Genomic DNA, 23220 nt, shown 5'->3' with positions numbered 1-23220 from the left:
TCTATCTATCTATCTATCTATCTATCTATCTGTCATCTCATATCCATCTATCTATGTATCTATGATCTATTTATCTATCTATCTATCTATCTATCTATCTATCTCTGTCTGCCTCTCTATCTCATATATATCTTATATGTATCTAAACGTACATACAGTTAAATCATGAGTCTTTACTGTGAGAGTTGATTCTTTTGTCGCAGGCTAAAGCCCAGCCTCGTGTTTTATGTGCGGCTCTGAGCTTTTTTGCAGTAGATGCTTTCGGTTATTGCGCAGCTAAATCTCTGCATGGACCATTTCATCACTCTCTAGGTGATTCAGAGGTCTACAGCATCTTGCCTTTGGGGGAACACAGACCATGAATACCTAATGATGACCATAAAGCCGTCCTGTAGAAGAAAACCCACACGAAAAACCTGTGCACAGATGGCCCGTCAATACCCATTTTATTAATTACTGGTTGTTCAGTGTTTGATTGGTCCATATGGGAGGCGCTTTTAGAGTAAGCAGCGATTTCATCACGTATAGCGGAAAAAAAAACTTCATTAAGCAAAATCCTGTATTCCAGACAATTGGAAAGCCTGAAAGTAGATACACACATCCACAACACAGACTCTATTAAATGAGGTGTTTCTCCAGCACAATCTCAATCCAGATGTGATTCACGAGTTCTCTCTGAATTTAGGTTTTAATTTGCTGACTCCCTGCTGTAATATATTCTCATTAGCCTTTTATTAGTTTTCTGCTCTTAATTTTACCAGAGCAGCAAAACAGAAGTATATATAGAGCTGAGGGCTCCGGGGCAGAAGAGAATACTCCTCTTTAATTGCGGAGGGGGTGGGTAGGTCTTGGTAACTCTTTGCAAGAACAAGGGGGAGAGGCATACTTGTTCCCCATTGTAAAATCTGTAATAGAGCTCCTTGACTATTATGCATCATTTATAGTGCGGGTCTCTCTCGCTCTATCTAATATCTTTTCATTGCTCTAATGCAAATGAAATAAAAATTATACAACTTTGCAATAAGTCATCATGAAAAATATCCGATTTTGTGTATACAGCGTCTATGCAGACCACTGTGTCTCCATGGTAACAGACTACAGACTACAAAATAAACCCTGTGAATTTGTCTTTCATCTATCCACCTAACCTGGTAACCTATAATTTGACCTGTCCATGCATTTTATGGCTACCCATTGATTTCCCTTCCTGGGGCTGCTGAGAACTATGTGGCTGTGCTCTTACAGCTGCACAGTCCTGCACTCACCTCTATGGTCAGTGCACTGGAGGAATTAGAAAGCTGCTCAGTCTCCTGTTACAGCCGGAACAATACTGAAGCCTGGAGAGGCAAGTAACAACTGAACCCTAGGGTATGACTGCTCTAGACCACCAATGATTTTGATGTTAACCCTTTCTGTACCCTAGACCAGTGTTTCCCAACCAGTGTGCCTCCAGCTGTTGCAAAACTACAACTCCCAGCATGCCCGCACAGCCAAAGGCTGTCCGGGCATGCTGGGAGTTGTAGTTTTGCAACAGCTGGAGGCACACTGGTTGGGAAACACTGCCCTAGACCACCAGGGATACTGACCTTAACTTCTTCACACTAAACTTCAAGAGGCTTTGATAGTAACACTTTCTGTGCCTTGGAGCCCCAATACATTAGCCCCTTCTCCCCCCAGATCACAAGGAATACAGACAATAACCCTGGAGCCCCAAAGATACTTACATTGGCCCCTCTCTCCCATAGATCACAAAGAATGCAGATAATAACCCTGGAGCCCCAAATATACATAAATAGGCCCCTTCTCTCCCCTAGATCACAAGGGAATGCAGATTACCATGAAGTCCAAAAGATACATACATTAGCCCCTTCTCTCCCCTAGATCACAAGGAATACAGATAATAACCCTGAAGCCCCAAAAATACTTACATTGGCCCCTTCTCTCCCCTAGATCACAAGGAATACAGATAATAACCCTGGAGCCCCAAATATATTTGCAATAGCCACTTCTCTCCCCCTAGATCACAAGGAATGCAGATAATTACCATGGAGCCCAAAAGATACATACATTAGTCCCTTCTCTCCACCACCAGGGATACTGACCTTAACTTATTTGCACTAGACTTCTAGAGGTTTTGGTAGTAACACTTTCTGTGCCTTGGAGCCTCAAAAGATACACACATTAGCCCCTTCTCTCCCCCAGATCACAAGGAATACAGATAATCACCCTGGAGCCCCGAATATACTTATATTGGCTCCCTCTCTCCCCTAGATCAGAAGGGATACAGATAATAACCCTGGAGCCCCAAAGATACTAACATTAGCCCCGTCTCTCCCCTAGATCACAAAGAATGCAGATAATAACCCTGGAGCCCAAAATATACATAAATAGGCCCCTTCTCTCCCCTAGATCACAAGGAATACAGATAATAACCCTGGAGCCCCAAAGATATTTGCAATAGCCACTTCTCTCCCCCTAGATCACAAGGAATGCAGATAATTACCATGGAGCCCAAAAGATACATACATTAGTCCCTTCTCTCCACCATGAGGGATACTGACCTTAACTTATTCGCACTAGACTTCTAGAGGTTTTGGTAGTAACACTTTCTGTGCCTTGGAGCCTGTTAGGCAATTTGGACTCTTTGCCTATGGTGTCCCTGACACCAGACTTTCGGTGATAAGCTTGAATTAAGTATTTTCTGGTACCAGGAGGGTGAATCAGATTTAACACCAAACACGTGTCTTGTTCAAATTCACTCTGCTTTATTAACAGTTGGCAAACACTTAATATAGAGGGGGTTGAGCTTCCTTGACATCCAATCATATGTTAGCATTTGTTTTAACCTATAGCATGAATACACATGAGCTCTGCATTACATTGAGCCAGGATGACCATATAAGGTATGAGTTGTTTAAACTAAGGAATGTATGGGTATCTTGAAACTGCACAGGAAGTTTCTCACATTCCACAAAAAAGGGAATCTTGAAACAGTGCACTGACCAGATGTAATCGTAATACACATTGCTAAAACAGACAAAATGGAGTTACTTATACCCCATCAATCCCCTCTTAGAACCTTATATATATACCTTATACTATATGGTTCTTTCTCTGCTCTCCCTTAGTTTGCTTGTAAGCCTTTAGATATTCCATATACCCTTCAGGAGTATAATCCTCAGGCTTTGTTGAGGTTGTGTTTGCCTCTTCTACCTCTACCGAAGTATAGAGGGATGTTGAGTGTACCCCTCTTTCGGCCACTTTTTGACATATGGCAAGAAGGGAGGGCACACACTGTAGACAACAACAGAGGCACACTATTGCAGCGACCACGGCGAGTGCCACTCCTAAAACATACCTTATTTGACCAAAGTCAGGTATCCAGCCAAAAAGCCAGTCCCACCAACCTTGGTCAACATCTTGTTTTATATGTTTAATCACCTCTTCTAGTTGGCCTAATTTATTTTTTATTCCACGGGAGTGGTCTGATAAATTGAAACAACACATCCCTGTGAACGCTGAGCATCCTATACCATGTTGGAGCAATAAATAGTCAATAGTTTCCCTATTCTGCAAGATAGCCTTTTTATATGATTGTATATCCAGCAGCATATCTTGCAGAATTGCACTAGTGACATTATTTGTTTTACCATAAAACAGGCAAGTTTTGATATTGTCCTGTGGTTATATATGGCCAACCCTGGTACTCATGTATTCTGCTCTAGAGAAGAGATTCACATTATAGTCACAATTTTCTGGTAGCTGTAGAGAAGTGTCTCTCATGTGTCGTGTCTGCATTGCTGGGACTAGTGGTATCATTGTTAATGTTAACCTAGCTATACCTAGCTGTACAGGATCCCTCTGTAATATTGGCCGGTATGTATGTGTAACTAGTATTTCCACAGGCCAATACCCATCCTGTTGGTAGAGCTACATGTTTGTCTAGGGATGGTACTGTTTTTGTAATATTACATTGCATATTTTTTCCTGATACTATCTTTTTACAGCTACCTAGATCTCTATCGCAAATATTTGGCTTAGTCTTGTTCTGCATTTTTGCTTGCATGCAGAGAGGCAATACACTGCGTGCAGAATTATTAGGCAAATGAGTTATAAAGGTATTGTCATGTACTATATGATGTCTGATATATATATATATATATATATATATATATATATACACCCTGTACAGAATTATTAGGCAAATGAGTATTTTGACCACATCATCCTCTTTATGCATGTTGTCTTACTCCAAGCTGTATAGGCTCGAAAGCCTACTACCAATTAAGCATATTAGGTGATGTGCATCTCTGTAATGAGAAGGGGTGTGGTCTAATGACATCAACACCCTATATCAGGTGTGCATAATTATTAGGCAACTTCCTTTCCTTTGGCAAAATGGGTCAAAAGAAGGACTTGACAGGCTCAGAAAAGTCAAAAATAGTGAGATATCTTGCAGAGGGATGCAGCACTCTTAAAATTGCAAAGCTTCTGAAGCGTGATCATCGAACAATCAAGCGTTTCATTCAAAATAGTCAACAGGGTCGCAAGAAGCGTGTGGAAAAACCAAGGCGCAAAATAACTGCCCATGAACTGAGAAAAGTCAAGCGTGCAGCTGCCAAGATGCCACTTGCCACCAGTTTGGCCATATTTCAGAGCTGCAACATCACTGGAGTGCCCAAAAGCACAAGGCGTGCAATACTCAGAGACATGGCCAAGGTAAGAAAGGCTGAAAGACGACCACCACTGAACAAGACACACAAGCTGAAACGTCAAGACTGGGCCAAGAAATATCTCAAGACTGATTTTTCTAAGGTTTTATGGACTGATGAAATGAGAGTGAGTCTTGATGGGCCAGATGGATGGGCCCGTGGCTGGATTAGTAAAGGGCAGAGAGCTCCAGTCCGACTCAGACGTCAGCAAGGTGGAGGTGGAGTACTGGTTTGGGCTGGTATCATCAAAGATGAGCTTGTGGGGCCTTTTCGGGTTGAGGATGGAGTCAAGCTCAACTCCCAGTCCTACTGCCAGTTTCTGGAAGACACCTTCTTCAAGCAGTGGTACAGGAAGAAGTCTGCATCCTTCAAGAAAAACATGATTTTCATGCAGGACAATGCTCCATCACACGCGTCCAAGTACTCCACAGCGTGGCTGGCAAGAGAGGGTATAAAAGAAGAAAATCTAATGACATGGCCTCCTTGTTCACCTGATCTGAACCCCATTGAGAACCTGTGGTCCATCATCAAATGTGAGATTTACAAGGAGGGAAAACAGTACACCTCTCTGAACAGTGTCTGGGAGGCTGTGGTTGCTGCTGCACGCAATGTTGATGGTGAACAGATCAAAACACTGACAGAATCCATGGATGGCAGGCTTTTGAGTGTCCTTGCAAAGAAAGGTGGCTATATTGGTCACTGATTTGTTTTTGTTTTGTTTTTGAATGTCAGAAATGTATATTTGTGAATGTTGAGATGTTATATTGGTTTCACTGGTAAAAATAAATCATTGAAATGGGTATATATTTGTTTTTTGTTAAGTTGCCTAATAATTATGCACAGTAATAGTCACCTGCACACACAGATATCCCCCTAAAATAGCTAAAACTAAAAACAAACTAAAAACTACTTCCAAAAATATTCAGCTTTGATATTAATGAGTTTTTTGGGTTCATTGAGAACATGGTTGTTGTTCAATAATAAAATTAATCCTCAAAAATACAACTTGCCTAATAATTCTGCACTCCCTGTAGTTTCTCATCGCAGGAGAACTTGTAACATATTTCTGCTGCTGTAACAAGACCTGTAATTATTTCTATCATATTACTTTGCAGAGTCTCATATGTAGAACAGTTATAACAAGCATGATAAGGATTTACATATCCATATTTAACATCATGATCCTGCAAATCAGTGTCATTCCATTGCGAATGTAGGAGCCCCGTCCATACATCTACTGGGATGGGGACTGCTACCAAACATGTCTCCAAAATGTTAGATGCGGATAAAGTGGTTCAGAGACAGAAATCAGTTAAGTTCAGAGTTTTGGCCAGGTACAGCCATAAGTTCTCCTTTGTCTTCCACAGATTGTCTTCCCCCCTGCATTCCGTTTTCAGGTATGTCTGTCTGTTCCACAGCCGTGGGACAGTGAGTAGGAGACACAAAATTGCAATTATTAAGGCACTGCATCTCAGCCATCTCGAGGAATTTCCCGACTGGGTCATCTCGTTGGGGGTCAAGACTGTCTGTCTCTGTTAGTACCCCTTCTGTATCTTCTTTGAGGTCAAGGCTGTCTGCCTCCGTTAGTACCTCTGGGCCTCGTTGGAGGTCAGGGCTGTCTGCCGCCGTTAGTACCTCCTGTCCTTCTTTAAGGCCAAGGCTGTCTGCCTCCATTCCTGCCGCCTCTCTTTCTGTCACAAGCTTTACTCGGGTGGCGTGGATCCAAATTGGAGATTGTTCAGTCAGCACAGCTGTTCTGGTTACTGCAACCACGGTAGTAGGTGGGCCATATACAAAATCACCTTGAGCTTTTCCTTTCTTCAGTGTTTCGACCACCACCTCATCCCCCACCCTGTATGGGTGGGTGGGTTCCTGTGGAAAAGAGGGAGACTGACAAGCAACTTTGTCCTCAGTTTTGTTAAGTACCTGTATCAATTTAGTGACATATTCTTCCCTTATTAAATCAAAGTCTCCTCCCTGCACTATCATTGGACGTCTGGCCCAGGGGGTGGGGAAAGGCCTCCCCATGAGTATCTCAATGCTGTTATGTCCTACTCCGTGGAAATGTGCTATTTAAGATGGAAGCACTGTGTTGGGGAATGCATAGCTTCTCCTCTTCGCAGACTAATCCTGTCTTAGGATTTTTCTGCAATACTGGATAACACCAGTCTTGCTGTTCCTGTTCAGTGGCATACCTTTGAAGATCAGTAAGCATTTGCAACATCTCAGGGGTTGGAGGTGCCAGACATGGCATCTCCCAATGGTTACACAAACCTGTGGGGTTGCATTTGGCCACTCGTTTCGCCACCTTATCTGCCAGCGCATTGCCCTGTGAGACATGATCCTTACCATCTGCTGCCGTGAATCCTCTCCTCTGCCAAATCATACCATGGTCCCACACTACCCCATGTGCGTACCTACTCTCAGTATAGATGGTGACAGGTCTGTCAGCATGTAGAATACATGCTCTAGTGAGTGCAATGAACTCAGCTGCCTGCTGTGTTGAGTGTGGATGCCCTTGAGTAGGCCTACAACATCATGAGTGGTGTTCAAAATGGTGTAATGTCACATTGTGAAAGAAGTTGCCAACTCTACCATCATAGCACAGGCTGCAAGAGAACACAGACATGCCGGCATCCCTTGAACAGGGGTGGGCATTACCTTTGAGAAAAAATACACAAGGACGCAACTTGCCTCCGTGTTCTTGTGTCAGTACACCCGCCATGGTTTTACAATTTTGGCGTGCAAACATGTGGAAGGGCATATTATAGTCAGGGAGGCCCAGCCCTGGACTCGACATGAGTGAACATTTCAGGTAATCAAATGCATTGTACATTTCAGAAGACCATTTAATCAAATCTGGATTTTCTTCCAGAGTGGCTTGCCTCAAAACATTGTCAACATGTTTTAACGTCGCTTGGAGGACTATGCTGTACACTATAGGTGAATCAGCATATCCCTGGGGCATTCTGCACAAGGTCAGTTAACGTCCCTCAAAGGAAAAAGCAAAAAGTAGTCTGGTTATCTTATCAACTGGGATAGAAAGGAATGCATTTTTCAGATCTATCACACTGAACCAAACAGCGTCTGCTGGAATGGCAGATAATAATTGAGTGACATCAGGTACAACAGGGGCTATAGGCACAATGATGTTGTTGATGGCCCTTAAATCCCGTACAAAGCGGGTAGTACCATCTGCCTTTGTCACTGGATTCACGGGCGTGCTGTAGGGTGAAATCACCTCTTCCAGGATTCCCTTTTGTAGGAATTCTTCTATCATTGGCCTAAGTCCATCAAGTTTCTCTTTTGACAACGGGTATTGTTTCTGATATACTGAGATGACACCTGGTTTCACAGTAGCTGTGTAAAGTGTGCAATCTATGAATCCTGTGTCATATTCATTTGAAGACCATAATGCAGGGTTAATGTTATTAAGTTCTGGGTGGTCCTGTATGTTTGCAAGAATCAGTGGCACTGGTGTAGAGATTGGAATGAGATCTGAGTGTACTCTTATGCCCTGATTCTTTGCTGATACTTGTAGTTAACCCAAAATACATCAATTTGACAATAACAGTGGGATGTGACCGTACACTTACCACCCGGTCAGTATCTCACACAAACAGATAATCTTATCACTTCTAAGATACTTATACTGTAACCTTCTGTTCCCTGAACAGGATTTCTTTATAGTGCACTATATTTATCTCTAGTTATATGGACTCCCAGAGTCTCTTATAATCATCTTTCTTGGCTCCCTGAGCCTTGATGTGTCCCTGACACAACTTACCGAAGTCTTAAGTAAATGGTTCAACTTACTTGGGTCGAGACGTGGCCAGTGCCCTCGGATCAGAAGGAGAACAAAAATTGATGTCTTTCACACCGGACCCGAGGATGACCCTCTCGATCCCGGACATGAGCCCCCAAAGCTGTTAGGCAACTTGGACTCTTTGCCTACGGTGTCCTTGACACCAGACTTTCGGTGATAAGCTTGAATTAAGTCTTTTCTGGTACCAGGAGGGTGAATCAGATTTAACACCAAACACGTATCTTGTTCAAATTCACTCTGCTTTATTAACAGTTGGCAAACACTTAATATAGTGGGGGTTGAGCTTCCTTGACATCCAATCATATGTTAGCATTTGTTTTAACCTATAGCATGAATACACATGAGCTCTGCATTACATTGAGCCAGGATGACCATATAAGGTATGAGTTGTTTAAACTAAGGAATGTATGGGTATCTTGAAACTCCACAGGAAGTTTCTCACATTCCACAAAAAAGGGAATCTTGAAACAGCGCACTGACCAGATGTAATCGTAATACACATTGCTAAAACAGTCAAAATGGAGTTACTTATACCCCATCAGAGCCCCAAAAGATGCATACATTAGCCCCTTCTCTCCCCCAGATCACAAGGAATACAGATAATCACCCTGGAGCCCCGAATATACTTACATTGGCCCCCTCTCTCCCCTAGATCACAAGGGATACAGATAATAACTAGTCCAGCAATTAAGTAAATAATTAACGTCTCTCTGGGTTAATCAACGTAAGTCATAATCCAGCAAAAAGTATAACCCTTAAAATATATACATTTTATTACTATCCTTTAAAATCGGAAAATTAAATCAATAAACATTAAGACAGTAATCACTGAGGGTCCACTCAGATACAGTCCACAGTAAGCACCTTTAGAGCACCAGATAATGTAGGGAATCTGTCCCTGTTATCTCTCCCTGGTCTATTGCTCAGCCCAGAGATGACCCCTGATGGTGGGGACTCCCTGTCCTCGAACCTGGGCTATTCCAACCCTAACACGACCCTACTGGGGTGGTGAAAGAGGGTGTATAGATACGTGATATCAAAAATTTGTGCTTACTGATGGACAAATAATACAAATACAAAAACAACAAATACACCCTACCCTATCATATAGGGCTTATTGGTGGACTGTGTATATACTCCTAGTCCTGATGTCAGGCAATTAGCTGAGTACACAGTACACCATCAGATATACATCATTGAAAATACCCTGACACGTTTTCCCCACTTTCTGGGATCATCAGGGGGTCAGTAGGATTTGGATGATGGATATCAATATAGATAGTGAGATATCCGGAGGTATATAAATGATACCCACAAGATAGAAAAGGGGACCAGTTGTCAGTGGCTGGAGGGGATCTCAATCACTCGGACACAATGCAGACAGTTAAGTCAGGGCACCAGGACCGTTGCATAACTTAGCCAGAGTTCATTGCAGACATCTGTGGAAGAAAGATACATGGTAGAGGGCAAAACGTATCCTACAAAAAACCTCCAACAATGCCCAAAGCAATAGAAGGGAACTCACAGTTTCTGTATGCTCACTTTAAACATCATAGGTCCAATGGTACAGTTAATAAATGACTTCAATGATCATAGATGACCCATACTGCAAAAAACAGACACTAATGGTCAACAATCGTCGTAGTCTAGTCAGTAAAGACAAGGGAGAGAAATTTCCCCAACTTACAGTCTGTTGTCTCAGGATCCGATCATCCCAAACTCTTTATTCAGCCCATCCCTGTGTTCAGCAGGTGCCCCCTATTTATATGCTCACCACATTCAAAATTGCCACCATGCATCGATCGACGCGACTATGTCACTTCCACGATTCCGTCACTTTCGGTAGTGTGATATGCTCATCTTCCGGCCGGTGGAACGCAGCCCAGAGCTCAGTTCAGCGCGCTTAGTTCCGGTCACATGCTTCCGGCCGGTGGAATGCATTGGAGCGCAGTCACGTGATCACATCGGGTCACCTGGTTTCTCAATCTATGACATCTAAAGCGTGTAGCGAAAGTAAAAGATGCCCCAGTGCGCTATACAGTGCTCTCTATCCGCATATTTGCCACCCTCCTATACGAACCAAACCTATAGGGACCCAGAATATATACAGATCCATGTCTAATCGCAGCAGGGTGAGATACATAGATGTCAATTTAGAGCATCCAAGAATGGTCACATATCTATGGAAAAAAACACAAGGTGGAGAGGAGACAAAAGTATATTATTTAAATGTGGTGAATGAAACCTTCCCCGAAAACCATCAGACATCCTAAAGAGTATATAGAGGATGTTATATTATCTAACGAAGAGTCATGTTCGTTGGTCATAATGATACTTAGATTCAGATACTTCCCGCATCTGGCCAGTTTAAGGGTATTCAAAGTCCCTGACCTGAAAAGTCACAAGGATTGCAGATAATTACCATGGAGCCCAAAAGATACATACATTAGTCCCTTCTCTCCACCACCAGGGAGGTTTTGGTAGTAACACTTTCTGTGCCTTGGAGCCCAAAAGATACATACATTAGTCCCTTCTCTCCACCACCAGGGAGGTTTTGGTAGTAACACTTTCTGTGCCTTGGAGCCTCAAAAGATGCATACATTAGCCCCTTCTCTCCCCCAGATCACAAGGTAAACAGATAATCACCCTGGAGCCCCAAAGATACTAACATTATCCCCGTCTCTCTCCCTTAGATCACAAAGAATGCAGATAATAACCCAGGAGCCCCAAAGATATTTGCATTAGCACCTTCTCTCCCCCTAGATCACAAGGAATGCAGATAATTACCATGGAGCCCAAAAGATACATACATTAGCTCCTTCTCTCCCCTAGATCACAAGTAATACAGATAATAACCCTGAAGCCCCAAAAATACTTACATTGGCCCTTTACTCTCCCCTAGACTACAAAAAATACAGATAATAACCCTGGAGCCCCAAAGATATTTGCATTAGCACCTTCCCTCCCCCTAGATCACAAGGAATACAGATAATAACCCTGCAGCCCCAAAGATACATATATTAGTCCCTTCTCTCCCCTATATCACAAGGAATACAGATAATAACCCTGCAGCCCCAAAGATACAGACAGTAGCCCCTTCTCTCCCCTAGATCACAAAGAATGCAGATAATTACCATGGAGCCCCACAGATACTAACATTAGTTCCTTTTCTCCCCTAAATCAGAAGTAATACAGATAATAACCGTTTTACTGCCCTAGACCTCCAGGGATGGTGTCATTAACTTCACTGCCTTACACTACCAAGGATGAATACATTAGACCTTTTTCTGATGTAGACTACCAGGGACTCTGCTGTTAACCCATTTACTGCCCTAGACCAACATGGATGTAGATAATACCCCCTTTCTCTGCCCTAAAACTTCAGGAATCCTGGAAGTAACCCTTCTCTGCTATAGACCACTAGGGATACCGACATTAACTCCTTTAATGCCCTTGATCACTAAAGTTTTGGACACAAACCCTACTCCGCCCTAGACCTCAGGGATGTTAGCATTAACCCATTAGCTAACCTAGTTAATCTTGAATAATTATTTGGCACTATACATCAGTATTTATTTGCCGCTGTTTTGGACTTCCGGGGTTGGAAGGAACAGGTCCTAGGGCCTACAAAGGTTTAGAAGGAACATTGCCGGTCACAGCTTCTCCTGCCAATACCAATCAATCACTGCAGTGTGTGAAGCCGTATCCATGTCTGAACAGCTGAACACCATGCTAATTTTACTTGTAGAAGAGGTTGTCATCCTGAGATTACTCCGTTAATGAAAAAAGGGACCTTTCCGTGCAAACAGCTTTTTGGGGGATCTTTATATTGGAGCCTCTAAGTATAAAGGGGTTTTTAATAGGGACTGACAAACCTCATTAGTTTCCAGTTAATTTTCACCAGTTCAGTTTGCCTCTGCTTCCTTCATCTTGTATATTAGCCTTGGTAAAGTACCTAGGGAATTGTATTACTGTACTGGAGATATTGGATTAACAAAATGAGTAACATTTATTTCACACCTTGTTAATAATCTCCATGTCAGCTCCAGTCCAGGCTTATTGGTAGCACTGGTTTTAGGGGCCTCATTATAAGCCATAGGATAGATGCGGAACACATAAACAGATGCTTGTAAATGTAATTATTAGCCAGTTTGCAGGGCTGATATTTACTGCTTTGCTCAGCAGCTCTTATTCCTTCACATATCTCTACTGGCAAGCTGGTATGGAAGTGCCAGTCACGTTTCTTAATTAAACCTCTTCTTAGGAAGAACATCTGTAGTGCCGTATAGTCCGCAGTGGCATCTGTGTGCCTGTGTACAGATCATTTGTATGCCATCAGCATCTGTTCTTCCTGACCTGGAAGATGCTGAAGATGTTTGTCCAAGAGGAAGACAGTCTATGTATGATACAAGCTGTGTACTCAGATAGAGCCACTCTTTATCTTATTAATTTTCTCAGACTCATCAATGACATCCCCTATACCATGTATAGCTATCCTTGTGCATGGCCAACGTTGAAGGGTTTGACCAAGATTGAAAAACATGGCTGCTTTGATCCAGAAACAGCAACACACTAGGTAATGAGTTGCATTAAATACTGCATCTCAGTTCTGTTGCAATGGCCTAGGTGCAATACCACATGTAGACGAGTGTGGAGCTAGTTTTGAAAAACACAGCCATGTTTTTTCTTATCTTGGACAACCTCTAACACATCATTGCTGCCTTTCTTACTTAGAGATGACCAAAAACATTTGCACAAATATAAATCTGATACGTTTGTGGAGAAGAACATTTAGGTTTTCTTAAGAGGTATAAGTTAAACTTCTGGATCCCAATACTAAATCTGTAACATGGCCCCCAACCTGCTACGCCTAAAGAAAAAAGGTTTCTCCATCAACATAGATGGACATTCTTGACTGTAAGAGCAGTGAGACTATGGAAGTCTCTGGAAGAGGAGGTTGTGATGGCTGACTCATTTTACCATTATCAATGAGAATTATTTACTGTAAGAGCAGTGAGACTATGGAAGTCTCTGTCAGAGGAGGTGTTACTGCAGTGGGGGGTGGAACCACTGTGTCAAGGCTTCCTAAGGGTGTTATCCTGGCGGTTCCCTAGTACTCATCCTTTAACCTTTATGATGGGATCTGGACTTTGCAGCAGGGCAATCACCTCTTGGAGTAGTCTCTCTTTTATTGATAATTGGCCTACAGGGGTTAGAGACATTGGTGCAGGGGACCAAATGGGACAGGCATTATCATAGCCAGGGACAGGGGTTGGTCAAGACAGGCGGAGCATGTGCAATATAGTAAAGGCAGTCAGTGAGGGGTCAATACTGAGGTCAGTCACAGGTTAGGTCAGGCAGTAGAGGGTCAGAATGCAGGACAGAAGTCGGTAGAAAGTTAGATAACCTATTGCTCAGGCACCCATCCAAAAGAGAAGGTGCCTTAAGTACCCAAAGGTGACCAGCCATAGGCTTTTGTGAATTAGGGTGCGAGCTGGCCCTAAGAGCTAGAGGGAGCACATCAGTGGCGTAGCTATCAGGGAAGCAGGGGAAGCAGCTGCTTCGGGGCCCGAGCTCAGAAGGGGCCCAGGAGCAGTCACTGTACATCCTCACCCCGGGCCCCTGTCAGAGCAGCTGACTTCTCCTGCACCAGGTCCAGAGTCCTGCACTTGCACCTCTGACCTGACATCAGTGACATTGCTCCGCCTCTCCCTCTCCTCAGTTCTGATGATGGACAGTGACCAGCATCAGGACGGTCCAATGTGGCGGCGCTGTACTAGCCACACTCCCTTTCATACCCGCGATTCCTGCAGCCTGAACCTTCCATGCCTAGCAAGCTGAACATCAGTTGGATTGCCACAACTGCGCCAGTGATGTGAGTGGCAGGGGAACTGCGGTTATATTCAGCTTTCGCAGACTGTGCACATGTGACCTGCAGTACAGTAGGAAAGCTGGGTGAATTATAGCGTGAGATGTCATCCAGCTTCCCTGCTATCCTGCATGGCACAAGTGCAGAGGCATTAGAGTATGGGGGAGAGGCACAGCAGGAAAGCTGGGTGTCTATATATGTGTATTGTATATGTGTGCGTCCATGTGTGTGGTGACTGTGTGTATGAATGCATCCATGTATGTGGAGAGTGTGTGTATGAGTGCGTCCATGTATGTGGAAAGTGTGTATATGAGTGCATCTATGTATATGGTGAGCACATGTATGAGTGCGTCCATGTATGTGGAGAGTGTGTGTATGAATGCATCCATGTATGTGGTGAGCGCATGTATGAGTGCGTCCAGTGTATATGAGTGCATCTATGTATATGGTGAGCACATGTATGAGTGCGTCCATGTATGTGGAGAGTGCATGTATGAGTGTGTCTATGTATGTGGAGAGTGTATGTATGAGTGCATCTATGTATGTGGAGAGTGTGTGTATGAGTGCATCTATGTATATGTTGAGTGCGTGTATGTGTGTCCATGTATGTGGAGAGTGTATGTATGAGTGCGTCCATGTATGTGGAGAGCGAGTGTATGAGTCTGTCCATGTATGTGGAGAGTGTATGTATAAGTGGGTCCATGTATGTGGAGAGTGCGTCCATGTATGTGGAGAGTGCATCCATGTATGTGTGGAGTGTACGTATGAGTGCGTCCATGTATGTGGAGAGTGCGTACATGTATGTGGAGAGTGCCTGTATGACTGCGTCCATGTATGTGGAGAGTGTATGTATGAGTGCGTCCATGTATGTGGAGAGTGCGTGTATGACTGCGTCCATGTATGTGGAGAGTGCCTGTATGACTGCGTCCATGTATGTGGAGAGTGCGTGTATGACTGCGTCCATGTATGTGGAGAGTGCATGTATGACTGCGTCCATGTATGTGGAGAGTGCATGTATGACTGCGTCCATGTATGTGGAGAGTGCATGTATGACTGCGTCCATGTATGTGGAGAGTGCATGTATGACTGCGTCCATGTATGTGGAGAGTGCATCCATGTATGTGGAGAATGCGTGTATGACTGCGTCCATGTATGTGGAGGGTGCGTGTATGACTGCGTCCATGTATGTGGAGAGTGCATGTATGACTGCTTCCATGTATGTGGAGAGTGCATGTATGACTGCTTCCATGTATGTGGAGAGTGTATGTATGACTGCGTCCATGGCTGCAGTATGAAAGGTACAGAGGCTAAAATACTTGTGGATATGTAGAGGTAAATCAGACGTGTCTATTACAATTGCATCACAAGTTTAAAGGGTTTGAGTTGAATAAAAACTCAGTCAGCAACTGTAAATGTTAAAAAATAATGAAGTTGTTCTAAAAATGACAATAAATACAGTAAATAAAGTCACAAAATAGCCATATGAGGGGGGTTTGCACAGGAGGAGGGGGTTTGTGAAGAAGTGTGTAAGTGTGTGCTGTGGGGCCCAGTCAGTTCTAGCTACGCCTCTGGAGCACATGCACATATCATAAAGGCAGAGGGGAGAGACCTTGCTGGTAAGACAGTTCGTGGTCTGCTAGGAAAGATAAAACAGATAACTCAGGTGGTCAGGCCTGCTTTAAAAAAAAAACCTGGAAGACCGATAGGTCCAGGTCACCAGAGAAGGAACAGAAGGGTCAGTGAATCAGTGTCTGTGCCCACCCGGGATAGTGAAGAGGTGAAATGCATGGGCTGCTGATATAACAGGAGGTTGCGATGATTGATTTGTTGTACAAGTTCAAGGGAGACCTGGATTCTTTTCTTGAAAGTAAAAACATCAGAAGTTATGGGTGATAGATCTCTACAGATGGGATGTTGATCCAGGGATTTACTTTAATTGCCAGATTTGGAACTGGGAATCAATTTTTTTCGCTATTAGAGAACAATTGGTGACCAGTACAGGGGTTTTGCCTTCCTCTTGATGAACACGGTAGGATTATAAATTGGACTAGCTGGACTTATGCTTTTTTCAACCCTCGAAACTGTGTAACAATTTCTAATACTGGTACACCTTGAGTGTAGCCAGCATACCTGGGCTTGGTGAATACACTGAGATGTAGGGAACATTTTAAGAAGTCAGGAAAGGAAGAAATTCAAGCCTCCATAGCATAAAAACATTCTGCCTTTCTTTTTAGACTCCATTGAAAGTCCCAAACAGAGTAACCACATGTGCTCCAGTGTCCCTATGGCTTTATATCATGGAGCTGTAGGGACACCATGTGCCATGACATAGTACCTCCTCATGGCACCATATGAAGGTGACATTCCCCCCTAGCAGTGATAGCTAATATGTCTATAGAAGAACATCTCCTTAATGCATACAATGGAGTACCCCACTTTTATTTTTTGTCGTATTCTTTACTATATGGAACAGCATTTATGTATTCTGTCAGTAGAGATAGTAGAAGAAATATCTTGATGCTTCTATATTCTATAGTCAATGTGGCTGTTACAAGACTTTGGAATAAGGGTCCTAACCCAGGTTAATACCCTGATTAATAGGTGGTCAGAACCTGCACAGGACTCCTCTCTGCATAGCACTACAATGAGTGGAGTATTGCTTTCAATCCAATGGTTGAGTGGTAAAGAGAGTAGGGACTAAATGAGCACCAGAATCTCCTTTGTCAAACTCTTGTATGTATACTGCTTGTATCCCTATACTCAATTTCTTGACCTTGACCAAGGCTTCTCAAATGTTCTGTTTTAAAGGCTTCACCAGCCAAGCCACGATGATACCTCGTTCTCACCAGTGGTTGACATTCTTGCCCAAAAATGTTGACATGTGATAGCTTAGCAAATTCCTTAAAGATAGGAGCTACCACAGCAAACACTCCATTTTGCCGGGGCAAAACAAGGGCTAGCCATACATTTTGGCTGCTGAAAAGGAATGTAGTATAAGATGGATGTCATTCAGGTGGACAAATCAAGTCTGCCAGAGATGGAGCCGCTTTTGTAGAACAGTTCTCTTTATACCTTATAGCGAAGAGTCCCAAGTAGGAAACCCCCATCTGTAACATACATATTCCCCAACAGGATACAAGGACAAGTATTGTCTTTATGAAACAACCCCTTTAAGTCTCAAAGTACCTTCTCAAATTGTTGTGACAGATCCTGGGACCAAAGTGTTGCTACTTTTGGGAAGCACCCAACATGTTCAACATGTTGAATGTTAGACCATACTCCAATTTTGTAGGACCCTCCCAGATCTTTTACTTAGATTTTACGCTACAAAGACCAATGGTAAATCTATACCCGTCTGAGCTTAATTACAAAACTTTACAAGCAATAAATAATACATCACTTTCCACAACATTGCTGTCCGGCGGCCATACAGAGTTTTTTTAATTTTGTATTGCCTCCTGTTCTCATTTCTCAACTGAGAGAAACATAGTGCCCAATAATTTAGAATAAGGAGAAATACTCTAGGACAGGTATTGATATTTCATACAACACAACTACATTTGTTTTAAATTATTCATGTGAAATGAGAAGCCTCGGGTCCCCACAGGACTCTTAAAAGTTAATTGTCTAAAAGTTGAAATAAGTTATTAAAGGAATTTAAAAGGGTATTAAAGCCTTTATTCTAAATGTTGTCCATTACTGACTAGAGAAAAATGGATCGGGAAATATCTGTCTCAGGTGGTCCGTGAGATCTCAGAAGGCAGTGAGTTAACTTTAGGTCTTTTGTAGCAAGCACAAAAATACCTCCCATGTATACCGTTCATAGATTTTAGGATGGCACTACCATGGAGTCCACAAGGTTGGGTGGGGGGGGGGGGGGTTCAGCACCCCTAATTATTATTATTATTTTTTTTTACGAAATAATTTCACTTTCTGGACAGCCCCTGTCCATATGCTCTAGAACATATGGATATCTTAGCAAGAGTCTGCTTGGGTCCTCCTCCAATGCAAAGAGCAACCCCCACTTCCTGGACTTAATGTGACATGGTTTCAAATTAATTTCAATGGGTGCCATAGAAAACTTAAAGGGGGCATTTATGGCATATCGATTGGATAGCCCATAAATGTCTGATATGTAAAGGTCCCACCTCTAGGACCCCACCTCTAGGACCTCTCAGTACTGCTGCGGTCAATGTCTGCCCTCAGTGGTGCCGTGTCCCCATGCAGCATATGAGCCAGCAGTGATCACCAAATGGAGCCAAGGCACTGCAATAGAGGAGCAGGTGAGTATGATTCTTTCATTAATTGCCACACGCTATGCGGGGTACTTAAAAAATGACCAAATCCTGGAAAACACCTTTAACTGTATGTTCACATGGTTGTGTTAGCAGAATTCATATCAACATTCCATTTGTTTTCCTCAGTTTTATGGTTTTTTTAAAGAGGTTTTCCATTTGAACTGTTTTTTGGTACAGATTTTGATGTGGTTTTTAGGCCTCCCATTGATTTCAATTACAATTTCCATGCCAATTCCACACCAAGAATTAATATACTTAAAAAAGAAGGAAAATACACATGCGGATAAAAAGCTCTGTATGAGCTACAGCACAAATTTCCTATTGAAAAAAGGAGGTGGGTTTTGACCAGTATGGATTGTGGTGTGCAAGGTGCTCCCAAATCCATGTGGAAAATCTGCCGTGTGAAATATCTGCGACTGATAATCAGTTCCATTGATCTCAATGCAGTTCCTTCAGCAGTAAGCAGCCTCTTTTTTCCAAACCCCGTTCAGATGAATGGAGCAGATGCAGAAATGTCTGCAAAAAATCTGCCTTGTGTGAATTCACCTTAAAGGGGTTTTCCGGTTTTCATCAACATCCTTTACAATAATCAGTTACTGTATGAATGTATCTGTAATTTTGTAATGTATTTCTTTTACCTTTATTGCTCCTGGACTGTGGTCACATGACCATGTCCATGCAGATCTTTCTTATTTCCTGTGATGTTATGTCCATGTGTGGGGCGGTGATAGGGAAGTGTCTATGTAACTAGCTGGGTGGCAGGAGCTACAAACTAGCTGGGAATTTTTAGGGGCGGTGCTGGAGGTGTGGCAGAGGAAGGAGAAGTGCATCATGGGTTTGGTTGGATACAGCAACAGGAAGTGCTACATAGAGGATGGAAACAAAGCAGAGGGATTGATTTATATGGTGAAAATGGGTCAGTAGAGTCCAAACTGAAAATAGGGAAGATGTAGATGAGGTGAGCATCTACATGAGCAAATCTGTTAAAAGGAAAAATAATTCCAGAAAACCCCTTTCAGACAGCCCATTTCAGACAGTGATGGCTTATAGCTAGGATACACCATCAATGTCAGGTGCAGGTCCCATAGGTCCTATCTATGAAATGGGGCCCTTGAAATGAAAAAGCGTCCACTGCACATGCATAGTGTGCTCTCCATTAATTTCTATGGGAGTTCCAAAAACAAAAGAGCGAACATGCGGCCACCACTTCATTCACCTCTGTGGGACTTGCTCAACTATTTTCAAAAATCCCATAGGTTGGTTGCGCTTGTACTCTCCTTCACTTTGCGGGGCCCATTGTTGAGATAGCAGTGGTTCCCAGAGATGGGACCTGCAAGTATCTAACATTGACAGCCTATCCTAGCCATAGGTCATCAATGCCTGAGATTTGACATCCCCTTTAAGGGTGCCCCTACTCTGTGGTAGTGTGCTGAATAGCTAAGATTTGCATGCCAAAACCACTTTTTCACGGTGAATTGCCAAAGTTTTCAATGTGGTTCTATCCAAGTTGCTTGTATAAATTGAGATTCAACTGCATGGCCGAAAATCACATTGCAAAACTGAGACCACGCAACACAAAATACTGTGGGGGAGAATTATCAAAGTGGTGTAAAGGAAAACTGGCTTAGTTTCCCATAGCATAGACAACCTGAAAGCACCATCATAGCTCTAGCCCCAGTGATCATTACATCAATATACACTGCCTGTCCAAAAAAAAAGTCGCCACCAAAAAAAAGCCTTTAGCTTTGATTACTGCACACATTCGCTGTGGCATTGTTTTGATAAGCTTCTGCAATGTCACAGGATTTATTTCCATCCAGTGTTGCATTCATTTTTCACCAAGATCTTGCATTGATGATGGTAGAGTCTGACTGCGGCGCAAAGCCTTCTCCATCACATCCCAAAGATTCTCAATAGGGTTTAGGTGTAACGGTCACGTACACACACACACAGGGGGGAGGGAAGTGACCACTGCGCTCCACCCTTACCCCTGGCCCTGCCTACTTGCTTGCGAGTCCTAATGACAGGGGACAACTGGACGGCAATCCCTAGCTTGGAATAAGTGCAGGGATGACAGACAGACAAACAACAGAACGTGAACGGACCGAGTCAATACCAGGAAAGCTACAAAGTACAAATGGAGCAAGCAGAGAATTGTCAGGAGAAGCCGGGGTCATAAATACGAGGAGAGACGTGAAGTACCAAAGGAGTCAGCAGAGGATCGTCAGGAGGAGGCCGGGGTTGGAATACCAGGAGAGCAGCAAAGTACACAAGGAGCAGGCAGAGGATCGTCAGGAATTCAGCAGGAGGTAAGTACGCCAGGAAAGACAAAATCACAGGTGGAACCTAAATTAACAGGCAACCTGTGGCCAGCAGGCTGCCTGTATTTATAGTGGGGAGTGAGGGTCATGTGACGTGGCCAGCGTCACATAACCGACAGACCAACCAGTCGAGCACCGAGTGATCAGCTCGGCGCTCAAGGCAGACTTAGGAGCAGGGGGCCTCCCAGCTAGCAAAGCCGCCCTGGGAACGAGGTCAAACACAGATCCTCGCTCCAGAAGCTAAGCAGCAGGTCTGCAGCTAATGGGAGACTGAGTGCACCTTCGGAACCCCGTTACAGTACCCCCCCTTTTACGAGGGGCCACCGGACCCAAGACTTCAGGCGATGGCCTTTCAGGGTGTTCTAAATGAAAGTTTCGAACAAGTCTAGGAGCATGAACCTCCCTGGCAGGTACCCAAGATTTCTCTTCAGGTCCATACGCCTTCCAGTGAATCAGGTACTGCAAGGAATTACGCACCTTCCTGACATCCACTATTTTAGAAACCACATACTCGACAGCATCATTAACAAGAACCGGCAGAGGCGAGGCTTTCGATGGTACTACCGGTTCAAAATATTTTTTAAGCAGAGATTTATGGAACACATTATGAATGTGGAATGACTCGGGCAGCTCCAACCTAAATGATACCGGGTTAATCACCTCCGTGATCTTATATGGTCCAATAAAACGAGGAGCAAACTTTTTAGAATCTACCTTAAGAGAGAGATTCTTGGAGGACAACCATACCTTATGCCCAATCTGAAAATTCACCCCTCTTGAACGTCTCCTATCGGCCTTGAGTTTCTGAGAACTTTGCGCCTTTTCTAAGTTCGATTGAACCCGGGCCCAAACTGTGCACAGTTCAGAGGAGAGCCTATCCGCCTTAGGGTTAGAGGAGGAGACGGATGACCCAGAATGAAAACGGGGATGGAAACCATGGTTACAAAAGAAAGGTGAAACCCCAGCAAAAGAATTGACACGGTTATTCAAAGCAAATTCAGCCAATGGATGGAAGAAATTTCACCCATAATTGCTGGTCATCAGCAACATACAACCTCAAGAATTGTTCCACAGACTGATTAAGGCGTTCAGTCTGCCCATTTCTCTCAGGGTGGTAGGCAGAAGAACAAGACAATGAAATTTTCCATTTTTGACAGAAGGCCCTCCAGAATTTGGACACAAAGTGCACACCCCTGTCAGAAAATATTTTCCGGGATACCATGCAATCAAACAATTTCTTTCACAAAAATAGACGCCAGGGTTTTGGCATTCGGGAGTTTAGACAGGGTAATGAAATGGACCATCTTGCTAAACCTATCGACCACTACACAAACTACAGTCTTACCCTCCGCCGGCGTTAGGTCAGTTATAAAGTCCATGGAGATATGGGACCAGGGTCTACTGGGAATGGGTAGGCGTCGTAGGTTACCAGCAGGGCGAGTCCTAGGTGTCTTGGGCCACCAATAAGATCTAGAAACCAGATCCTTAGTGCCCTCAACACCCGGATGTCCACAAAAGGCAGAATCGTGACACTCACCCAACAGCTGGAGACGAAATTGTACAGGAACAAACAACTTATCTGTTGGGGTGGATACCGGTGCCAGATGTTGTTCAGACCTAATGCGAGCCGAGATATCCTGGGTTAGAGCTGCTATGAAGATTTTTGCTGGTAGGATGGATTCAGGTGGTACCTCAGTAGGTTGAAAAGCATGGAAGCTCCGAGATAATGCGTCCACCTTCACATTTTTACTTCCCGGCCTGAACGTAATGGAAAAATCAAAACGAGTAAAAAACAGAGCCCATCTGGCTTGACAGGGATTCAACTTCTTAGCAGACTCGAGAAACATAAGGTTTTTATGGTGACAACAGTTACACAATGCCTTGCCCCCTCCAGAAAATGACAGCAGCTCCCTATTCCCTATGTCGTAGTTTCTCTCCGTGGGAGAGAATTTCCTGGAGAAGAAGGCACATGGTCTCAGGTTAGTGAGGCTAGCAGGACCTTGTGAAAGGACTGCTCCTGCGCCGTCCTCGGACGCATCCACCTCCACAATAAAAGGTTTCTCCTGATCAGGCTGGATCAGAATGGGAGCGCTACTGAATGCCTTTTTTAATTTTTCAAATGAAGAAATGGCCTCAGTAGACCAATTCTCCAAATCCGCCCCTTTCTTAGTAAGGTCGGTCAACGGTTTAGCAA

This window comes from Bufo bufo, chromosome 7 (assembly GCF_905171765.1).
Source record: "Bufo bufo chromosome 7, aBufBuf1.1, whole genome shotgun sequence".
Taxonomy (NCBI): Eukaryota; Metazoa; Chordata; class Amphibia; order Anura; family Bufonidae; genus Bufo; species Bufo bufo.
Note: the sequence above shows the minus strand (reverse complement) of the source record.